The following is a 15,664-nucleotide window of genomic DNA, read 5'->3' as shown; positions in this document are numbered from 1 at the left end:
CTAGTTTCCCTGTGATTGTAGGGTTCATGTCTGGCTAGTTTTCCTGTGATTGTAGGGTTCATGTCTGGCTAGTTTCCCTGTGATTGTAGGGTTCACGTTTGGCTAGTTTCCCTGTGATTGTAGGGTTCACGTTTGGCTAGTTTCCCTGTGATTGTAGGGTTCACGTTTGGCTAGTTTCCCTGTGATTGTAGGGTTCATGTCTGGCTAGTTTCCCTGTGATTGTAGGGTTCACGTTTGGCTAGTTTCCCTGTGATTGCAGGGTTCATGTTTGGCTAGTTTCCCTGTGATTGTAGGGTTCACGTTTGGCTAGTTTCCCTGTGATTGCAGGGTTCATGTTTGGCTAGTTTCCCTGTGATTTTAGGGTTCACGTTTGGCTAGTTTCCCTGTGATTGTAGGGTTCATGTCTGGCTAGTTTCCCTGTGATTGTAGGGTTCATGTCTGGCTAGTTTCCCTGTGATTGTAGGGTTCATGTCTGGCTAGTTTCCCTGTGATTGCAGGGTTCATGTTTGGCTAGTTTCCCTGTCATTGTAGGGTTCACGTTTGGCTAGTTTCCCTGTGATTGTAGGGTTCATGTCTGGCTAGTTTCCCTGTGATTGTAGGGTTCATGTCTGGCTAGTTTCCCTGTGATTGTAGGGTTCATGAATGGCTAGTTTCCCTGTGATTGTAGGAGCTCCGTTTATGCTTGGGTTGTTTATTTTTCATGGATGGACGGCGCACATTGATGACGTTTTATTCTTCATTCACATCGACTCACGTCCATCGTAGGCTGAGATTCTGCTACGTTTTCATCGTGCAAACAGAGTAAACTTTACGTCGTGCCCAAAGATTTTTACATTCGTGTCATACAGCGTTGCAAGTTAGGAACTTATAATATTGTTGACGTCACACAGCGTGGAGAGAGAGGCCCTAACATGCATTCTGCACAGATCAAAGACACCAGGTTTTGTCCCTCATTGCTGAAATGTCTGTCAGAGGGGATCTCTGGACGAGTCAGGGTTGACAGGAAACACAATTACCGCTCCATACGGGCATGTGGGTGTTTTGCATTAAGATCGGCAACACAAACCTATCCGTTAGCCATAAATGCCTCCAGCAGTCAGTGTTTACCTTCAGCTGCTCTCCTGTAAGAATCAACGACCTCGGAAAACACCATGTAAATGAAAACCTGCGTGCATGTGCATGCAGACGTACACATATCCACCCGAGTTTGCCCTGTTATTCAAATGGTTAATAAATCGACCCTGACCTGGGTTTAATTGCCCCCTGAGCTGCCGTTCCATTGTTTTAAATGCCTCTCCACTGCGGCGTGGCAGCACAATAACTTCTTGCAGAGAAGCTTTTTAAGACAAGCCAGTAACAAATGCTGCCGCCGGTGCTGGAATTGCTTTCTGGAGACGAGCTGAACAACCAAGCATCGCATTATGCTCCTTCACGGAATCGATCCCTGCAAAGGATGTTCCTCGAATTAGGCGTCTTGCTCTGAGTGTGTTTCTAAGCACTAAAATGCTCCAATGTTTATTCATCGAACTGTTTATCTGCGGGATAGGAATCAGTGGGTGGAAGAGAATGGGTCCATTTGAAAGAATACACTTAATTTTCTTAATTTACTTATCTAGTCAGGCAAATTCGGAGGAATCAAAAAATCCTTTAAACTATTATTCCGTCCCCACACCTCATTTAGTCCTTATTAGTGCTCAGTAAATATTGGCCCACCGGCTCATTCTCCACACATTCATCATCAGAATTAAACTGGACCTGAATAAAATTATTTTAATTACATTTCCCCCTTTTTTTTTCTCAGAAACTAATACTGTGCAAAGATCATTAAACATTTTATTACAGCTATTTTTTCCTTCGTTAAAATAACAACTTGATTGGTAAATACATTAAAAATAATTACGTTGTGGCACTAATTACAAAGAAAATGTTTAAATTGAAATAGTAATTGTTATGGCATTCATATAGTAGAAATAATGCTAATTTTAGAAGATGGAGGCTTTTATGTGTGTGCAGTTGATTTTTACACATGTAAGAAAATAAGAAAATTTTCAAAAATGTACGTTAATTTAAAGCTGCTTTGTAATTAGTTTTAAGGCCTAATAATGAATATTATGATGATTCCACAGTTTCATCATCTTTTTACATTTATGCCACACCGTTTACTGAACTGCTGCAGCTCACACACTGTTTGTCTTTAATAATAGCCATAAATACCAACATTTTTTATTTCACTTTATTATGAATTTCATTTATACGTGGTTTAGTTTGCCCTCAATCTGAGAAAGAGAGAGAGATAAAGAGCACAGCAGAGAAACCCTGACCTTCACCGGCTGTTCTGTCATCATGTAATTATAGTGCATATAACATGGGTTCCTGCTAGGACCATATGGTGAACATGGAGCCTCCTCTGTCTCTTTTAATAACACGTCATTACTAAAATGGTAATAAAGAAAAGCCCTATTTACATTCTTACATGTCTGTGACATATTTTACTGATATAGACGCTGAAGCTGCAGTGAAAGGTGTCAATATGACGATTAGCAGATCGTTCTTTGCCTCTGACGGGTGTTTAAAAAGTTCTGAGACAAGAAAAAATGATCAAAAACTATAATTCAGACTTGGTTGCTGTCTCCAAGTACCGTAGTCTCTTTGTCCAATGATGTGCTGCTTCTGAAGCACTCCCTAAAAGTAGGTGCTGCTTTATTACTCCGCCAAAGAACGAAGTCATGTGACGATTATTACATTTTTCCATCTGTTAGTCCGTTTTTTAGTCATGTTGCTAACAGATCTGGATGAAATTTCCAGTGAAGGTCAGAAGTGACTCAAGGACCAAGTGATTAGGTTCTAGTAGTGATGAGGCTTTGAGTCTGGATCCACGGATTGGTTAAAGATTTCTGTATCATTGCCGGATAGATGGATAAATGGATGGATGGACGGACAGATAAATGGATGGATGGACTGATGGATAAATGGATGGATGGATGGACAGATAAATGGATGGATGGATGGATGGATGGATGGATGGATGGATGGATGGAAAGGGATTTCATTTCTTATTTTCCATACAAAATTTGATACATTGCAAAAAAGAAATATCTGTCATGATTATCTCAACTTAATAAAAGAACACAATCCAAGCTATTTCTGAATCAGCTCATTTTATTATTGTTTAGCTCATTAGAAGGTGGTTGGTATTAAATTCAGATGGTTATTTAGTTGACATTTTAGTGATATCCAGTCATTTTTTATTAATAAGTGATTGTTTCCATAATGAATAATCATGGAATTTGTAAAGACATGATCATAATGAACATAAAAACATTAGTTTTTTTTAACTTTTAATAAAAACCAATGCAGATATATCCCATGGACTTCGAAGTCCCTCAATTATAGATTGACCCAGAAACACTTTGAACTCTAATTACCAAAATGCAGAATGTGGCTCCATCAGATACGTGCATATTAAGAATCATGTAAATTGTATTGGAATATGACTTGTTAGCTTTCTTATCAACGTAGTTTTCAACCAGCCTCTGTCTCATAACAGCATCAGTGAATTCCTGATGTTGGTCTGTGGTTTTTGTGTTCAACCACGAGGTTTCCGTCGCCATGAGTCAGCTGCTATGAAACATTTCTGGAGGGGAGACTGAACCTCAGAGCTTTAGCTGCTAAACCAAACCACAAAAGAAGCACAACTCCAACAATGCAGCTTTTAGTGGAATCTGATCCTTCCAGAAACGTTCCCCTTAACCCTTGTGTTGTCCTGTGGGTCAAAATTGACCCGGTTTAAAGTTTGAAAATGTGGGGGGGGAATATTCTGATGTCCACATTTTCAACATTTTTGAGAAATCTTTGAACATTTTTTGATGGGAATAAAAGAAATGTTAAAAATGTTTCTTAAGAACATTCACATAAAAATCAACCAAAATCCAGTGAATGTCGCTGGATTTTGGTTGATTTTTCTGTGAATGTTCTTAAAGAAAATATTAGAAGTTTTACTGATATATATATGGAATCACTTTAGATATTTTTAGGATTTTTTGGAAGATTTTTACTCATTTTTTGAAAATATTTACAAGATTTTTCTTGCCAAATTTGGGGGATTTTTTAAAATAAAACTTTTAAGGGAAACTTTCAAGGAAATCTTGGAATTTTCTTCCTGAAGGTTTTGCAAATTTTCAGAAATTTGGGGAATTTTTTTTCTGAATTTTTGTATTTTTTTCAGACAAGGAAACAATATTTTTTGGTGCCTGCAAAGGAAGACAACAGGAGGGTTAAATCAGAACTGACCGAAGACATTAGAAGTATAAAAACAGGATTAATAGGAGATGAGGGTGAAAATAGGTCACTGTTGCTCCGCTAGTTTCCAAATAATGCAGGTTTATGTTGTTGCTTTTCTTTCCCGCTGCTCACAGAGACGATGTGAACAACGCTCCACATCGTCAGAGTGGTGATTTTAATGAGGTCGCATGTTTTCTTTACTGCGAGTGTCTGCAACCCAGAACGAACTCGGCAGTGAGGTCAGAGATTGAGAGGAAGTGCTGCAGCAGCTTTCTGAAGCCAGACCTCCCGCTGAGCGTTTTCTCTCTGCCAGCCTCCAGCAGCTCTCAGAGATGAGCTGTCTGGAAAAGAGAAGCCAATGCAGCCCTCCTCGTCTCATCTCCCCTAAACCCAGCAGCCCTCCTCCTCCTCCAGCCGCTCAGCGACACTTAGCACCGGACAGTCCCTCCAACATATTCCACATCCCATTTCACCTCCCACTAATTGGAAACCTGGAGTCTCTCCATGTTTCTTTGTCTCTTTTTTTCTTTCTTTAACGTCTCCTTTGTTCTTTTTCCCCCTCAGCTTTATTCTCTATCATCTGAATATGAGAGACAGACAGTAAACCAAAGCCTCAGATGTGGAGAAACGAGTGTAACCTGTGAAACCAGCCCTTATATTGGTTCATCTGCATGCAGTCGGAGCCCAGAGACCGCAGGCTTTATGTTTCATACATCATTATCACAAAGACAGTTTGGCTTTTAAATGCATCGAGCACACAAACACACTTTATCTCCATCTTCATTCCTCTTTTCCCCCCTCACTAACAGAGTGGAGGAAGGACAATGTGCCGGGAGGGTTTTAAGTCGGGGGGCTGCTGGTCGTGCACTTAGACTAACAGCAATTACCTGATGTGCAGCAGAGAGCGTGTGGAGAGTCCTGGGGAAATCCATCAAAATGCAGTCCACCCGGTGGGCCTGTAATGAACTGATGCTTTCCCAGCTGCAGCGCTGCAGATCACATCAGTGTCTGGAACACTGTATTAGTCATGGCCAATAAAGGCCGAATCCAAGCGGGTGTGTATATTTAGGAACTGGTTGTGGAGAAGAAAAGTCCATTCTGATCTGCTAATGGCTTCTTCTTTTTTTTTTTGTTGCAGTGTTTAATTTAGTCTTTGCTCGGCTGCATCTTTGAATTTAAACTGAAGACCTGCCTGCAGTTTATGTTAAAGAGCTGCTGTGGAGTTATTTCTGCTCTTATCTGCAGATCTGAAAGCTTCACAGGAAGGTTGGAGTTTAATAAAACACACACAGATCGGTACGATCCATGATTCAGATGACATCCAGCACAAAGAGCTTCACAGGACAAAGGAGTAAAAACAATCAGATCTTTAACTGTACTAAGAGCTTTATGTTGTTCTTCTAACTCCATGGTTAATTATTATAATCTTAAAATTAGCTGTCAGGAGGTCAGAGAGCTGATTCACTGCTCACTGTTGATAATTTACAATATATTAAAGTCATTATTTTAACTGAAATCAGTCCCTCCAGGATTTAAGGGCGTTTTTCCAGATTGTTTCTCCCTAAAATGTCTGAATTCATGGCAGCTTTTCTAAAAAATTGCGACATTTAAAGCGTCTTTGTTGCGATGAAATTGCAGGAGACAGTGACAGTTCCTAAAAAGTTTCATTTTTTTCAGTTTTTAGAACACGTTTCAACATTTTAGTTGACAATATTTCTTCCTAAACTAATTCTTTAACGCTCCAACCCATTTCCACCAGCTGGTACACCACGGTGGGAAACTAGCAGCAGCCAGATACTGGTTTAACAGGAAGTGGTTGGTAGATTTAAGCCACTAAATGATCATTTACTACTGAATGAATCATATTTGGACATATCTGTCAGTGGCTTAAAAAGTTAATTTCACATCCTGGTATTCACACACGTGTTCACACGCTCACGGCTCGTTACGTCCATTAATGAATCTAACTTCCCTTCATTGTTTCAGAGCTCCAACAGATCTGGATCAACAGCTTCCATCACGGTGATCTGTCTGCTCTGTTTCCGCTCCTTTCAGACGTTCTCCTGATATGTTTGGTGGTAGAAAAGTGTTTGTCAGTCGATGGTTTTCGTTTGTTTTCCACCACAATATTTCACGGGTGTAAAACAGTTTAGCTCTGCTTTGGTGAAGAACATCAGGAATTGTTTTTCACCGTCTTTAGCAGTAATTTTTGTTGGTAAATGAGAGACATTAGAATGGGACATGTCTGCATCTTCAGACCAGAAACAGGAAGTGAATTCAGTGATGTACGTGCGTTACGTTTAGGACTGCTATGATTGGTGGAACTCACGGAAGGCGGGACAAAATGGTGGAAAAGTTGCAGTGATTGGACAGAATTGGAAGGCGGTCCAGAATTCATGGAGATTGATTGAATTTGTGTTCATGAATTCCTGGAGGGACTGTGTATTAAGGGCTTTAACTTGCGTCCAGTTTAAACTTTACAAAGTCGTCCTGAGGGCTGGATTGGACCCTCTGGAGGGCCGGTTTTGGCCCGCGGGCCGCATGTTTGGTACCTCTGCTCTAAAGCATTTAATCGGGAAAAAAAGCCTAATTTGCCTAACTTTTATTGAGAGATTTCAAAAGTTTGCTTCAGATTCACTTGAGACTCATATGGAAACACTTTGAGAATGTTCTGAGCGTTTAAACAAACTACTGATCTCCAGCAGAGAATATTCTGCACCGATGGTACAAAAAAAAGATTTATATTTCTTTTTGTATTAGAGAACAGACATAAAAACATCTTAGAATGCACATCTCAAACACCTATAGACCCCAGGATGCTGTACGCTTGTTAGTCTCGACTGTTGTTGTCTCGTCTGTTGTTTCTGAATGTAATTAATTTGAGATTTGTATTGAGGACGACGTATTTGCCCTTCAGCTCCTCCATGTCTCTGGTTGTTTTTCTGGTTAAAGGCCTCTAACAGGTTTTTTTTTATGCAGTTTGACATGTTCTTTTGACACTTTTGTGGGTAAAACCGACAAAAGAATCTAAAGAGCAGCCTTCTGTAAAACAATATTTGATTTAAACAGCACTCCAGAGGTGATATTCGGTGTGTTGGCGGGGTGCATGGTGTCGCAGGGTCACCTCTAAATCACAGACTGCTCTTTGACAGTCAGTTTTCGTTCAGCAGGAAGTTTCTCGGATTCATTTTCTCTTCATGACATCCCATTTTGGGATTAGCTGGGGGAGTATTGTGTTGCCATGGACAAGTAACCCCCTTTACTAATCTGTCAGTTGGTTTCTATTTGGGATATAATTATTCAGTTAAGCTGTCAGTCAAAGTTTTGTCAGACGTCAGGGTGCCCCTGAGGTAAGAAAAACCCAATATACTCCCGGCAAAGCAGACAAAAGAAATCACAAATGAAATTAAGCATGTAGGAAGCTGCTTTAAAAAATTAAAATGAAGGAAAAACTGAGCTGTAGATCAAATATTTTTTATATTTTCATGTAATTGGGTTGAAGCATTGAAACATTATGTATGTAAAGTTGTTTTCTTTGCTTTAAATGCAAAAAAAAAAAAAACCAAGCCTGTCATGCTTATTCTCAAACAGAATTAAAATAATGGATTTAAAATCATCACTTCTGTGTTGGAAATGATAATAATGTCAGAGTAGAAAGGATTATATTAAAGCGCAGCCATTAAAACAATGCTAATGCCCTTCTCTGTGTTTTTATGTGGTTGCCTGGAATGTTTTTTTAATGATCCGGGATCATTAAAACATTCTAATGTCTGTTTTGCATATTCAGTTTCCTCACATGTTTGATATAGTTGCTTTTATTAGAAGTGCAATGATGTGTTGCTCTCATTCTGAATTTAAAATGGCTGAACACGCAGGAAAAGAAACGAAGGCAGCAACTCCTCCAAGAAATCTTTAATGTCCCTGGAGACTCCTGTGTCCCTGAAAGGCCACTCCAATTAAAAACTACAGTTCCCATAATACACAGGGATTAAACAGAAGGTGTGTTGTTTGCAGGGACTTCAGTAAGTGTTTATTTCTTTATATTTGGCAAATTGGAGCAATTAAAATGCACTGAGTGGAGTTTTCAAACAATCACAGCTTTATAGTGCCGTTAAAGTTCCTGATTGAATTCAAAAATATGAGTTTCATGTCCGTGAGTTGAGATTTTATGTCTCGAGTGTAACTTTCTCCACGTACACATGGACTGTAAAGCTAAAATATCGGCTCCTCACTTCTTCTGCTTTGCTGTGTTTTCTGCGTGACAGATCAGGTCTAATTGGTGTCTTGTGGGTTCAAACTGACAGAAAACAGAACGATTACTGGTTAGAGAGCGTCATGGACGAAGTCAACATGAGGAAAACGGATTTACTGAGACAGAGTGCAGCTGAGGTTAATAGAAATGTCATTTTAGCAGATATGTACTCATCAACTAAAGCCCTGACACACATGTAAACCCCCTTCGGATGCCCACCTGCATCAACCAATGGGAAAATCTGCCAAATTGAATAGAATATTAACACTTCCTTAAAAATAGCTGCTGGTACCAGCAAAAAACGGCAGCATCTGGTTTACGTGATGCAAAGAAACGTTTTAAATGTGAACTGCAGCAGAGGAATATACATCAGAGGGAGAATCAGCCTCAGATAATGTTTGAGTGTCTTAAATCTGTCGCTGTGTCTAATGTGGATAAAACTAAAATGAAGCTTCATAGTAAAACACAATCTACAATGAACTTTCAACACACATACATGGACGAAAGTATCGGCACCCCTGGAAGTTTTTCCAGAAAATCCGCCTTTTCTAGCAGAAATGTTGTTGGTATACACGCGTTTATTCCCTTGATGTGCATTAGAAAAACAAAAAGCAGAAGAAAAAAGCCAAAATTGACATGGTTTTACATAAAACTCAATAAATGGACGACATCAAAATGGGTTTAACCATATTTTTCAATAACTTGGGTAAATTGACAAACAATATTGTAGGGTTCATGTAAATGTACCTTTTCATTGGCCAGGTAAATCTCCATAGTTAGTAATATTGTGGAGTCTTAACTTTACTGTTTAATGTAGCCTGGTAAAGTAGTATTTAATATAATTTTGTAGGGTTTAACCATAATCTTTACTTTGGGAAATTCACATAATAAACAATATTCTAGGGTCTTACTATTTAAACTTGTTAGGTAATTTCACAATCACACAATACACAATTATACGAGCATCTGAGAGAAATATAGATAATAAACTAAATCTCACATTTTCTGTGTGACAGGCGAAGAACTTTAATAAGCCATCATGAAAGTGAAGCGCATCGTAGGAGTGAGACGTAACAGCGTTCCTCTAATTTCATCATTTCTCCCTCGCAGTGATTCACGCTCTGAAAACTGGCAGAAATATCATTTAAATTTCACCCAGACGTATAATGATCGGCGTAAAGGTTCTGATGGCTGCTGGCCAGAGAAGACACTGAGGCGTAATAATTCATTGTTAAATGGACACATGGTGGAATCCACATGTGTCCTGGATGCCCGGGGACCCGCGGAGAGCCGGGCTGATGCCGGACGGAGAGGCGGGGACTCTTGGCTGCTGCTCACACACTTCCATGAACATACAGACTCACACCAGGTTTTTTTAGAGGCATTATGGGATGGAGACGGGGGAGTCTGCAGGGACATCTGCCTCACACCTGTTACACATCATGTCCGCTAGAAAACACACAGCCTCTCCAGTGAACCTCAGCAGGCTCTGAGAATTAACAACCCGACCAGCTGGACCAGGGGTGTCCAACATGAGGCCCGTGGGCCAAAAGTGGTCCTCCAGAGGGTCCAATCCTGTCCTCAAATTGTAAAAATTCCAGAGATGACGTTAACTGCAGATTGTAAATTAGTAAAACTATAAATTTAAAATCATTTCTAGACCATGACAAGTTGTTTTGATCAGAAAGTGAAATACTAGATTGTTCATTGTTCTTTTGTCGTTTTGTGTCTCATTTTTGTAATATTTTGTTTTGTTTTTTTTGCTGTTTTTTGTCATTTTTTGTTTCATTTTTATCACTTTGTAACATTTTTGTCTAACTTTTTGTCCCTTTTTTTCTTTTGTATTGGTTGTCTCATTTTTGGTTGTTTTTGTCATATTGCATCTGATTTTTGTAATTTTTTTGTCTTGTTTTTGTTGGGGTTTTTTTTGTCAGATTTTTGTCGGTCTCATGTTCTTTGTCGTTTTGTGTTTCCTTTTTGTCTCGCTTGTGTTTTTTGTCTTAGTTTTGTCATTTTGTGTTTCGCTTTATTTGTTGTTTTGTGTAGCGTTTGTCTACTTTTTGTTGTCGTTTTGTTTCTCGCTTTTGTCTCATTTTTTGTCTCGTTTTTTGTCTCATTTTTTGTCGTTTTGTGTCTGATTTTCATCATATTGCATCTAATTTTGTTAATATTTTGTCTTGTTTTTGTTGTTTTTGTGTCTTTTCTTGTTTGACTTTTGTTGTATTGACCATAAAGTAAATCCTCTATGGTTCAGTTCCAGATAGCTGTGACTAAATGTTGTGTTCCTTTGTCGACACTCTGTGATCTGGAAGTTGTAATGTGGAAATGATAAACTGAGGCTGAATGTTGATGAAATTGAACTTATTTTTCTTCATAAATTTTAGGTTGTTCATAAAGTTTTGTAGAAAGATAATCCCTTAAATGTGAACTTTTTTTTTTTTAACTAAAGCAAAGGAACCATCAGGAGTTGTGGTTATTTCTAGGTTCTTCTGCTGTGGTTTTACTGGTCCAGTCCACTGGAGATCAGACTGGACTGAATGTAGAACCTGAACTAAGATGAGTTTGACACCCCTGCTCTAGAATATCTTAAACTAAACCCAATGATTCACACGTTTGTTTTTATTTCTCAGAAGCCATTGTTGAAGCTTTAAATAAATTCCTTGCATGTCATTTGCTTCGGCGCAGAGTGTGAATAATGGCTGCTGGAACATTATCAGGTCATTAATTAAAAGCGCAGAATGATTATAAATCCCCCTGAATTGAGAAATTCAGTTCATTGACTGTGCTATTCATCCAGAAAGCCTTTATCTCTGTGTGAATTCACCATTGAATTATTCAATTTTCTGTGTTCTACTAGTTCTCTTTTAGCAGAAAAACACCTCGGTCCAATATTTCACATCTGGGAATGCCTTTAATATTAATCATGGAAGAGAAATGGGAATGACAGTCGTGTTTTGGTCTTATTATCAACGCCCCACAGTTTCATTAGCAGACAACAAAGAAGTCTCAGTAAATCATGAATAAAGACCATCTCTCCTGGATTGCTGATGTTCCCTCATAGGAATAATTCAACATTATGAGAAACTCAGTGCCTTGCAGAGCCTTAGATGAGAAGATTGAAACGTGTCTCATGTCTGGAGATGTGACCGCTCCGTAATGCTTCCAGAAAAGCTCAGGCTGTTCCATAATCCATACTACAATACTATACAGGAAAACTGTTAGCATCCCAACACCTAATGTCAGTGAACGTGCCATGTTTAGTTAGCTCACCTCCATTTTGTGTCTCGCTTTTGTCGTTTTGCATCTCGTTTTTGTCATTTTGCATCTTGTTTTTGTTGTTTTGCATTTAGTTTTTGTCGTTTTGTGTCTCGCTTTTGTCGTTTTGCATCTCGTTTTTGTCGTTTTGCATCTCGTTTTTGTCGTTTTGCGTCTCGTTTTTGTTGTTTTGTGTCTCGTTTTTGTTGTTCTGTGTCTCATTTTTGTCTTTTTGTGTCTCGTTTTTGTCATTTTGTGTCTAGTTTTTGTCATCTCATGTCTAGCTTTTGCCATTTTGTGTCTCGTTTTTGTCAGTTTGTGCCTCTATTTGTCATTTTGCATTTGGTTTTTGTCAATTTGCATTTCATTTTTTTCATTTTGTGTCTTGTTTTTGTTGTGTGTCTCGTTTTTGTTGTTTTATGTCTCGTTTTTGTCGTTTTTGTTGTTGTGTTGATGTTTAGCAATGGTTAAAATTTCATTGCAGCTTTATTGTCAGCATATACTGACAGTTTATTTTTTCATCCTTAAGGCCTCTATTTATCCAACCATGCTCATGTAGAGGGATCATACAAATAGCAGTATTAACAAATTAAATTATACAATATCACAATTTAAATAGATCAGAACACAGCTACATTCCTATAATCAATAGATTACACAAAGAAATCACCTTTTTCAACTGTGCATTATTCAAAGTAGATTATCTGAGGAGACACCAGCCAGTGTCCAACATGCAGAATATGTTGTTGGTTGATTATTTATGTCTAATAATCTTCTTGGTATGCCAGCTAGCTTCCCAGCTCTGCTCAACATTGGAGATTTACTTTATTTATTTATATTTCACTTGTTTCACATGCTGTGAGAAAGCGGAGAAGGTAAAAAGTGCATTTTGTGGTGCCATTTTTATTTTAAGAGGATTAGCCACGAAGCCACAATGTTCTTTCTCTCCGACTGTAGATTTACATAGTTTTATTCCATCTTGTTTACTGTTTTTTCACTTTAACTTGATGTTGTGCAAAATAACAAGTGAAGGAAAGTGTTTTTTCTGACAAAACATCTGCAGCAGAGTGTCTCCTGGGTTCACTCAGCTTTAGGCAGCAGTTTATCCTCAGCGGTACACACAATGATAGTATACTGTAAGACAACACTAACACAATCCAAGGTGTTTAGAAGATATTTCACATTATATTCAAGGATGTGTGTTCTTTAGTCTGTAGTAAAATGAATTTAACTCTCCCAAAACTGAGTAGTTCAGTGAGAAGTGATTAAACTCAAAGTGTTCCTAAATAACTATACGTGGAGGATTATAAAGCAGAAACTGATCTGGAGATGATATTTTAACGAATCATCGGGTGATTAATAGTTCATAGATGTATGTACATTTGCATTTCTTTCATGAATCACTCCTGATTAAGTCTGAATCTGCCTCTGAGCTGCACAAAACTATTAGCTCCTCATTAATTACTCATTACTCAAACATTAATATTTTTGTTCCCCCTCAAGTTGAGTTATAATTCATGCTCAGGACTTAGACATGCATTAAAAAACAAATTAGACAGCAAGAATTAGAAAATAAAAAAGTGGTGATTGCCATATTCAGAGCACAGATAGATATGAGACCTTTATGCATTTAATTTTTAATTTAGTACAATTTTCTTCATTGCAAATGTTAAAATCACCCTGACAATTTCATGGATGAATCTACATTACAACGTTTCACTATAAAATTACACAATTTCATGTATTTAAATCAGCAAATAATATTATTTTACATATATTAAAATTGAAAATTCGTACATCATTTTTTTAACTGAAATTTTACTGATTTTCCCTGTTTTGTTAAATTACTTCTAGTAAAATCACAGAAAAATCTATTAATTTATATTTTAACCACAAAAACTGATCAAAACTGTAAATACAGTCTGCTTTAAAAATGGCAAATTTTTACAATATTTAACCATAAAATTACACTTTTTTTTACTGTATTTTAATCAGCAAAAAAAATTCAAAAAATTATTTGCTAATATTTAATTTTTTAATGTGAAATAAGAATTGAAAGAATGGTACACAATTTGAAAAAAAATTCTGTTATTTTACAAATCATAAAATCATAGAAAAAAAACAAGAATTAAAATGTCTCTATTAAGTAATTTTTACAACATTTGACTGTAAAATTACTCCATTTTACAGTTTTTAAATCAGCAGAAAATATTGTTATTTCACCGGTATTTGCCGTCATTGTGACTTTTGTTACAGTTTTGGGACTTTAATGTATTGAATTGTGTTCTTCAACAGGTTTTTCTGGTGTTTTTGCTGTCAGATTTGGATTTTTTAATCTGTGTTTTCATTCTCTGTCCTGTTGGTCGTTGATCCATCGGTAAATCTGACTTTAGTCTGTCCTCTGTGGTGAAACGCTGCTGAAACCTCCCAGACTGTTAGTTTCCCTCCTCTCGGTTCAGAGACGCTGCTCGTCCTCAGAGACAGACAGGATTTCTGCTGATTGAAGCCTTGCATCCTTCATGTGGTAAATTCCGTATCCGTAACTGAGTTTCTTCTCCGTCTGTTGGAGAACAGAGCTGATGTATTGATGTTGTGATGCTGCAGCTCGGCCTGATCGTGCTCCGGATGCAACAAATCCAGTTTCCTTAAAGTGTTCCAGGGCGCCTCGCTGCCCTCTGAGATGCCTTCAGTCTGGTCCTGATTTGATGCTGAAGAAGCTCCTTTTTGCTCAGAATAACAATCTGACTTCTGATGCCTGTTTCCTACATTTTACCAGAAGTTTTTTTTAAATGTTTCTAAAGCCTCAAACTTTGTGATTATTTCCAGGTTTACATGAAAATCTGACGGATTATTGTGGACATCTGCGGGTTTCTGTTCCTTCCAGTTGGATTTGGTTTGATTGTTTTTGGTTGTTTTGTTCTTTTATTGTGGATTTATTTCCTTTTTGCTTCCATGATGCTGTGGTACATTTGAAATTAATCAAATAAAGAAATATTTTTGACATATTTATGATATTTGATATCATAAATATGTCAAAAATATTTATGATACTTTATTGTCATAAAATATCAAAATACTTTAGAATGCATCAAAGTTTTTGATACTTTATGGTGCATTTTCCAATTTGGCACATTTTTTATTCATAGTATATTTTACACTTTACTGTGCATTTTGTGTTTTGGTCTATTTTTCCTAACCCTAACACAGGAAATGTTAATTCAAGATCACATGACCTGCTCATTTTGTTTCTTTTTTTGGTCATTTTAGGTCCTTTTTGTAGTCATTTTGTGCATTTTTGTGGCTGTTTTCAGGCTGTTTCTGGCAATTTTAGTTTTTTTTGTCGTCATTTTGCAACTTTCTGTAGTTAGTTTGTGTCTCTCATCATTTTGTGTCTTTACATGATAATTATGTCTCACTGAGTCACTTTGTGTTTTTCTGTGGTCATTTTGTGTCATTTTTTTGTCATTTTGTGTGTTTTTGTGGTCGTGTTGTGTCCTTTTGTGGTTGTTTTTGTGTCTTTGTGCTCATTTTGTTTCTTTTTTGGTCATTTTCAGTCTGTTTTGTGGTCATTTTGTGCATTTTTTTGTGGCAGTTTTCAGTCTGTTTGTGATCATTTTAGGTGTTTTTTGTAGTCATTTTGCAACTTTCTGGAGTTATTTTGTGTGTCTCATCATTTTGTGTCTTTATATGATAATTAGCTGTCTCACTGAATCATTTTGTGTCTTTTTGTAGTTGTTTTGTATGTCTTTGTGCTCATCTTGTTTCTTTTGTGGTTATTTTCGGACTGTTTTGTGGTCATTTTAGGTCTTTTTGTGGTTATTTTGTGCCCCTCTGTAGCCGTTTTCAGCCTGTTTGTGGTAATTTTAGGTGGTTTGT

General features: G+C 37.5%; 1 long non-coding RNA gene across 1 annotated transcript in view; it reads left to right on the top strand.

The window, feature by feature from the left end:
- Positions 1-15,664, top strand: part of LOC111567962 (uncharacterized) — an 81,995-nt gene that overhangs the window by 18,002 nt on the left and 48,329 nt on the right. The window lies entirely within an intron of this gene.

This window comes from Amphiprion ocellaris, chromosome 1 (assembly GCF_022539595.1).
Source record: "Amphiprion ocellaris isolate individual 3 ecotype Okinawa chromosome 1, ASM2253959v1, whole genome shotgun sequence".
Lineage (NCBI taxonomy): Eukaryota > Metazoa > Chordata > Actinopteri > Pomacentridae > Amphiprion > Amphiprion ocellaris.
The sequence above is the reverse complement of the archived record's forward strand: the minus strand, read 5'-3'. Positions and strand labels throughout refer to the sequence as shown.